This window comes from Gadus macrocephalus, chromosome 15 (assembly GCF_031168955.1).
Source record: "Gadus macrocephalus chromosome 15, ASM3116895v1".
Taxonomy (NCBI): domain Eukaryota; kingdom Metazoa; phylum Chordata; class Actinopteri; order Gadiformes; family Gadidae; genus Gadus; species Gadus macrocephalus.
The window spans coordinates 21740484-21746963 of NC_082396.1; positions in this window are offsets into that span (position 1 = coordinate 21740484).

Sequence of the window (6480 nt, forward strand, 5' to 3'; positions counted from 1 at the left end):
GCAGTGGTCTACTTATTATTGTATAACGTGTAACTTTCCCAGCACATATATCTCTGTCTCTACATATATATGTAGAGACAGAGATAGAGAGAGAGAGATGAGAAGCCAGTGTGTAGATTTTCATAATATCTGGTTATGAAAACTACATCCCGCACCTTGAGGATTTTACATCCATCCATCCATCAATCATGTCAAGTAAATAGAAATCTGATTCTATAGTCTTATTTAAGTAAAATTGTTATTATTTAAATTTGTATTGTAGGAAAGCATGGCTAGACAGAAATTGTCAGTTGAGGAGCAAAGGAGAAGAAATAGAGAGTACCAACGAAAGAGAAGGGAAAAATTGAGCAGTGACCAAGAGAGCAAACATGCTATCCAAGAGAAGGAAAGACAAAGGTGGAAGAAGAGAGTTACAGACAAAAAAGTAATACAAATAGACGACATGGGAGACAGGGCAAAGAGGAATTGGAGAAAGTATTGGAGAGAGGCACAGAAAAGGTCCAGACAGAAAAGATCCAATGAAGATGCAGTGCTGGAGGCTCACACCCCTCCAGATAGTCCGCAAGATCAGAATATTCAAGAATACAATGCCAGACACAGCAGACAGTCTCTCAGACAGGAAAGGGAGAGAAGTAAAACGAGAAAAAGGCATTCAAGAGAAATAAAAACTTTGAAAGAGAAGCTTAAGAAGGTAACAAAGCAACGAAACAAACTGAGAAAAAGAATATGTTGAGGAAGAAAGGCTACAATTAAAACACCACTTGACTCCCCAGGAACAGAAACAAAGAAGATGCTATCAGGAAGCAAAATTAGGAATCCAAAAATCAAGAAAGCCCTTCTATTCCACAACATCCTAAGAAGAGAGCTGAAGAAAAACAAACAAACTCCTGGGCCACGGCGTCAGGAACCAGCACTAAGTGTGTCATCAGGCAAGATTCTAAAAAAGTATCGTCTCCTTCACCAAATCCACCAGTTTGGGATAACCTACAAGTTAATGAGAGGAAAGAAACAGACAAAGAAAAAGCCAACATTCCTAAAGGGTATAACAGAGACTGTTAAGGATTTCTTCCTGAACTCTGCACATGTGACCACTGATAAGACTGACACCATCACTAGGAATAAGATGAAGCAGCAGAGAATGATCCTGACAGACTCCATGATCAACCTCCACACTGATTTCCTCATTAGGAACCCCACTGTGAAGCTGAGCTATTCTTCTTTCTGTACTCTGAAGCCATTCTATATTACAGCACCAAAAGCATCTGATCGAAAGACATGTCTGTGTCAAAAGCATGAAAATGCATACTTAATGCTTGAGGTCCTTAGAATGTCTGGTGTTGTGAAGTCAAACAAACTGGATGACAGTTTTCAATTAGTTTGTTGCTCTCCAGCAAGTGAGGCCTGCCTTCTTCGCACCTGCTCATGATGTCTAAACAAAGGTACAGTTACAACCCAAGAGCAAGACAAAATCCATGTTCAGTGGAAGCAGTGGGAGAGAGTTCAAGAAGACACAGTCAATGGAATCCACATCAACACTAAACTCGTCCAACACAGTGGCAGTCTTTCAGAGCTCATCAAACTCTATGAGCAAATACTCAGAAATGAAACCACAACACATGTGTGTTTAGTGCAAAACCAGTCAAAAGCATACAGAAACACAATTGAGACTTGTGAAGAAAGTACAGCAATTGTTCACGTTGACTTTTCAGAATCCTGGAGATGCAAGTATCAATCTGAAGTACAGGCCTGCCATTTTGGACAAAATCTGCCACAGATAACGCTACATACCGGAATGTATTACATTAAGGGTGGAAAGGCAGGGTTTTGCACACTTTCAGAGTCAAAGAGACAGGATGCTGCAGCAATCTGGACACACATGGATCCAGTCCTAAAAGATATCAAAACGAGATATCCGCAGGTTACCACCGTGCACTTTTGGTCTGATGGTCCAAGTAAACAGTATAAGAACAAGAAGAATTTTTTCCTTCTGTCTTGTATCCCCCCATACACTGGGGTTTGAAAGAGCAACATGGAACTTCTTCCCCACTTCCCATGGTAAGGGGGCATGAGGGGAAAAACGGTCTGTCTAGTTACTGGACCAGATGAAATGAGACAGAGAGGTAATAAAGTCTGTCGGCACGAGGACCTTGGATTTATTAAGTAAAGTGGCAACGGTTATACAGAGTCATAAAGCGTGAGAGATCGAATATGTCTAAGTCCCTAATCAGCGCTGATGGTTCGTCCAGAGCTTCGCCTCCGTGGAAGGTCTGCTTCAGAATAAGATCAAGAGTCCCCGTGTGATACAGTCTTATGCTGTATCCTCCTCTCGATGAGGTGTGTGCGTTTGAGGTGTGTGTGGTTCTGTGTGTTTTTGCTTGACCTTGGCTCCCAGGCCCCTGGTATATGCATGTGTCCTCCTAACGGGGGAGAGCTCCTCAAAGTCTCCTGTGTGATAAATTAAAACGGGGGAGCGCCCCCCCCGAAGTGTCTCCTGTGTGATAATTTAATGTGGCTCTCAGGCCCTGGTATGGGCAGGTGTATCTCTTGGTTCCTCCTAACGGGGGAGAGCTCTCAAAATGTCTCCTGTGTGATAAATTAAATGTGGCTCTCCCGTTCTTGAGGATGACTGGTGCATTGTGTCTACCATTTGCCTGCTTGGGAAATGGGGCCTTGGCTCTGGCCTTGACCTGACTATATATTATCATGTTTGTGTTATGTGTTCGTTGGGTTAGAGCAAGAGTTGACTATACTGTAATGTGTCTGCCATGTGATGTGCTCATCAGGCTAGGGTAGGAGTTAGCTATATTTATAATGTACATGTGATGTACTCAGCAGGTTATTTTGCCCAACAGGCACCAGACGGCATTGGCGGTACAGTGAAAAGAACAGCTGACAACCTGGTCCTGAGAGGAAATGATATGACAGATGGACACACATTCTTTGAAAAGGTCTCAAACAGTCTGAAGAGCGTTCAGCTGTACCACGTTGCAGAAGAAGACATGCAAAGATACGATACACTTCTCATGCATCCTCTCAAACAGGTTCCCTCAACAAGACAAATACATCAGGTCATCCCACATGATAACAGGATCCACCACAGACAACTATCCTGCTTTTGCAGCAAGACGTTGGTTTGCCAGTGCTTCTGCCCAGCTACCTTCTATTTCCATGGCTACCCAGAGAAACAGCACAGTGATACAAGGAGGGCAGCGAAGAAAAGACCTTTGGCCATGTTGTTGGAGGAAATGGAAAAAGAGATGGAAGAGGATCTGGAAATGGAAGATGTGATGGAGGAGTTGGATGAGGAGCTTCTGAAAGGTCCCGAGGGTACTGTGACAGTTACGACTGTTGGCAGCCTTAATAATGGAGACTGGCTAGCAGTAGTATATGATGGCCACTGGTGGCTAGCCAAGACCATTGCTGTGGATACTGAGCATCACGATGTGAAAGTGGAGTTTCTGCATCCCCATGGTCCAACAGCAAATTATCAGCCTAAGCTTCTCACAAAGGATGTCTGTTTCTGCCCAGTTGAAGACATCATAGTGAAACTAATGGGAAATGCATCACCAGTCAAATTAAGAACACGAGAGATCTACAGCATAGCCCCTGATGTGATGGACTTCATAGAGCGTGAGCATGTCCGACGCCTGTTGCTCAAGGCACAAGTGCACAAGTGCGGGTTAGACAAAAATGAAATCTTAAGTAAGCTAATTTAACCTGATTCTAAGCTACAGATTTTGTGTTGCAGGATTGTTGTTAAGGAATGTCAATTTAAGATCACACCCAGTATGAAGTAGGCAGTGCAGGGCAATAACACATCCAACACACCCAGCCACACACGCACCCAGCCACACACACACGCACACACACACACACACACACACACACACACACGTGCACACACATACACACACACACACACACATACACACACACACACACACGCCACTTTAAAAAAGAAATTCATGATGAAGACCAAGTAAATGACTACTGACAAAGGAGGAGAGGAAGAGGAGAGGAGGAAGTGGTGTAGGGGAGGTAGATAATAACAGAGGGGGAGGAGGGACCCTGGTTTCCCTTATTGTTGTTTTGATAGTTGGAAACGGTGTATGTGCAATATGTTTATTATAATTTGCTTTACAGTAAGTTCAATACTCTAATAACAAGGAGTAGTTTTAGTAGTAGTGTTTAAAAAGCACATTTGTTCAATAATCAGCAATGCACACACATTTTTTTGTCAACACCATCAGTTTTTTGTCAACACCGTCAGATCTTCGTCAACAGTGTCAGACCTATGTTTTTGTTAATTTTTTGGTGAAAAAAAATTCTTCCTTCAGTTTATGTTGTTTTTGTAATAAAGGACCATCTGATCTACATCCTCTTGTGTCTTATTTATTTAAGGAATTTGTTTTTACAATATTGAAATTAAAAAGAAGTTTGAAAATGCAAATATTTAGAAATGCTGGGTTTTCAGAATAGTGGGAAATCACAACTTAAGTTTATATATTGTATTTTATTACATATCAGAGATACTAAACACTATTACAACATACTTCAGAACTTTAGATTCTTGTTGGATTGAAAGAATTAACATTTTATACTTTTTAGTGTGTCTGATGGAGTTGACACAAATCTAGTTCTGAAGGGAAACATGTTTATTTGTTAAAAGTGTGTTTTTATTCAGAACCTGTTCCTTTGCATGGTTAAATAGCTAATACCTTTCTCTGCAGAAACATATAACTCTAATAGATATAGTGTGGATTTAAAAAAAAAGTTTTTTAAAACGTGTTTTGTCCCGACTCTCAAGAATCAGTGAAATACATTTGATTTCATTTGCATTTCACAGACACATAGTATGGATAAGGTGTTTAGTACGGTCAATCACCGTTGCTTCTTTCCCCATAAGACGCTACAGTCAGTAAGACGCTTTCAAGAAAGAAAGTATTGCCCGGTGTCACAAAACGAATGTACCCATTCCGAGTCGAGCTTCAAACTCGTGCATGTTGCAGAAAATGTGCAACAGCGCCCTCTGGGGTCACATATTTCGACGGGTCGCAGAATTCGGTGTAACACCGGCCAACAGGGCGTGGAGCAGGGAGCGCAACACTATACGAAAGCGACAGTTCAGTAGGCGGCATCGGCTATGTATTGATGAGCAGCGCGCAGCCAGCAGCAACATCCAAGTGAGCCCTTTACAAACAATAACTAAAATTAGCACTGGAAGGCAACGTATAAGAGAGATGCAGCCGTGACCGGCAGCTCACCTGTCACTGCACAGAAGCGGAAATGGACGCACAGGAGCTACGTGACCCAGCCTCCGGCAAGCAAGAGCCCTTACCATTGGCGTCAGTTTGGTTTGAAATGTGCTGGGGACAGAGACGCATTCGGAAGTGCATTTTTAGAAGTGCTGGGTACAATGAGGATGCACTCCTTTTTCTCTCTTTAGTGCCGGTAATGAAAGTTTCTGAAAGACGGCATAACCATGTAGCTAATTACTAAGGAATAAAATGTATACAAAATCCGTCTGGCACGTTTTATGAAGAAAACGTTTTCAAAAAGCATCGGACATAGCCTATTACCCACTATGTTCTGCTCCATGTATCCAATGTTGACAACGTGACATGATATGGCTAAGCTAACAACATAAACAAGAGGAGCTAGGAAAGGAATTTAACTGCGTGTTTAAGTTCAGAAGGGCCAAGGTGTGGCTACACACAGCACTACAAAAATCGTCAAGATTGAAAAAGAAAATAATATTTGTTGCACAGCTGTATCACATCAGGATCTAGCTGTTCTCAATTCACAGCACGCATTCCATCAAAACCAACCTACATCAGGCATTCTGACCAAAACTCATGAACTCCCCCCTGTTGGGAAAAACGGTCTGTCTAGTTACTGGACCAGATGAAATGAGACGGAGAGGTAATAAAGTCTATCGGCACGAGGACCTTGGATTTATTAAGTAAAGTGGCAACGGTTATACAGAGTCATAATGCGTGAGAGATCGAATATGTCTAAGTCCCTAATCAGCGCTGATGGTTCGTCTGGAGCTTCGCCTCCGTGGAAGGTCTGCTTCAGAAGAAGGTGATGAGTTCCTGTGTGATACACTCTTATGCTGTATCCTCCTCTCGATGAGGTGTGTGCGTTTGAGATGTGTATGGTTCTGTGTGTCTTTGGTTGACCTTGCCTCCCAGGCCCTAGTGTATGCATGTGTATCTTCTTGTGTTCTTCCTGACGGGGGAGAGCCTCACAGAGTCTCCTGTTTGTGGCCCTCCCGTTCTGAGGATGAAACGGTGCATTGTCTGAGTGTTTACCATTTGCCGGGAGGAGAGATGGGGCCTTGGTTCTGGCCTTCACCTGACCATGTTCTCATGTGTGTGTTATGTGTTAAAAATTGACTATATTGTAACGTGACTGCCATGTGTTGTGCTCCTCAAGCTAGGGTGGGAGTTAGCTATATTTATAATGTACATGTGATGT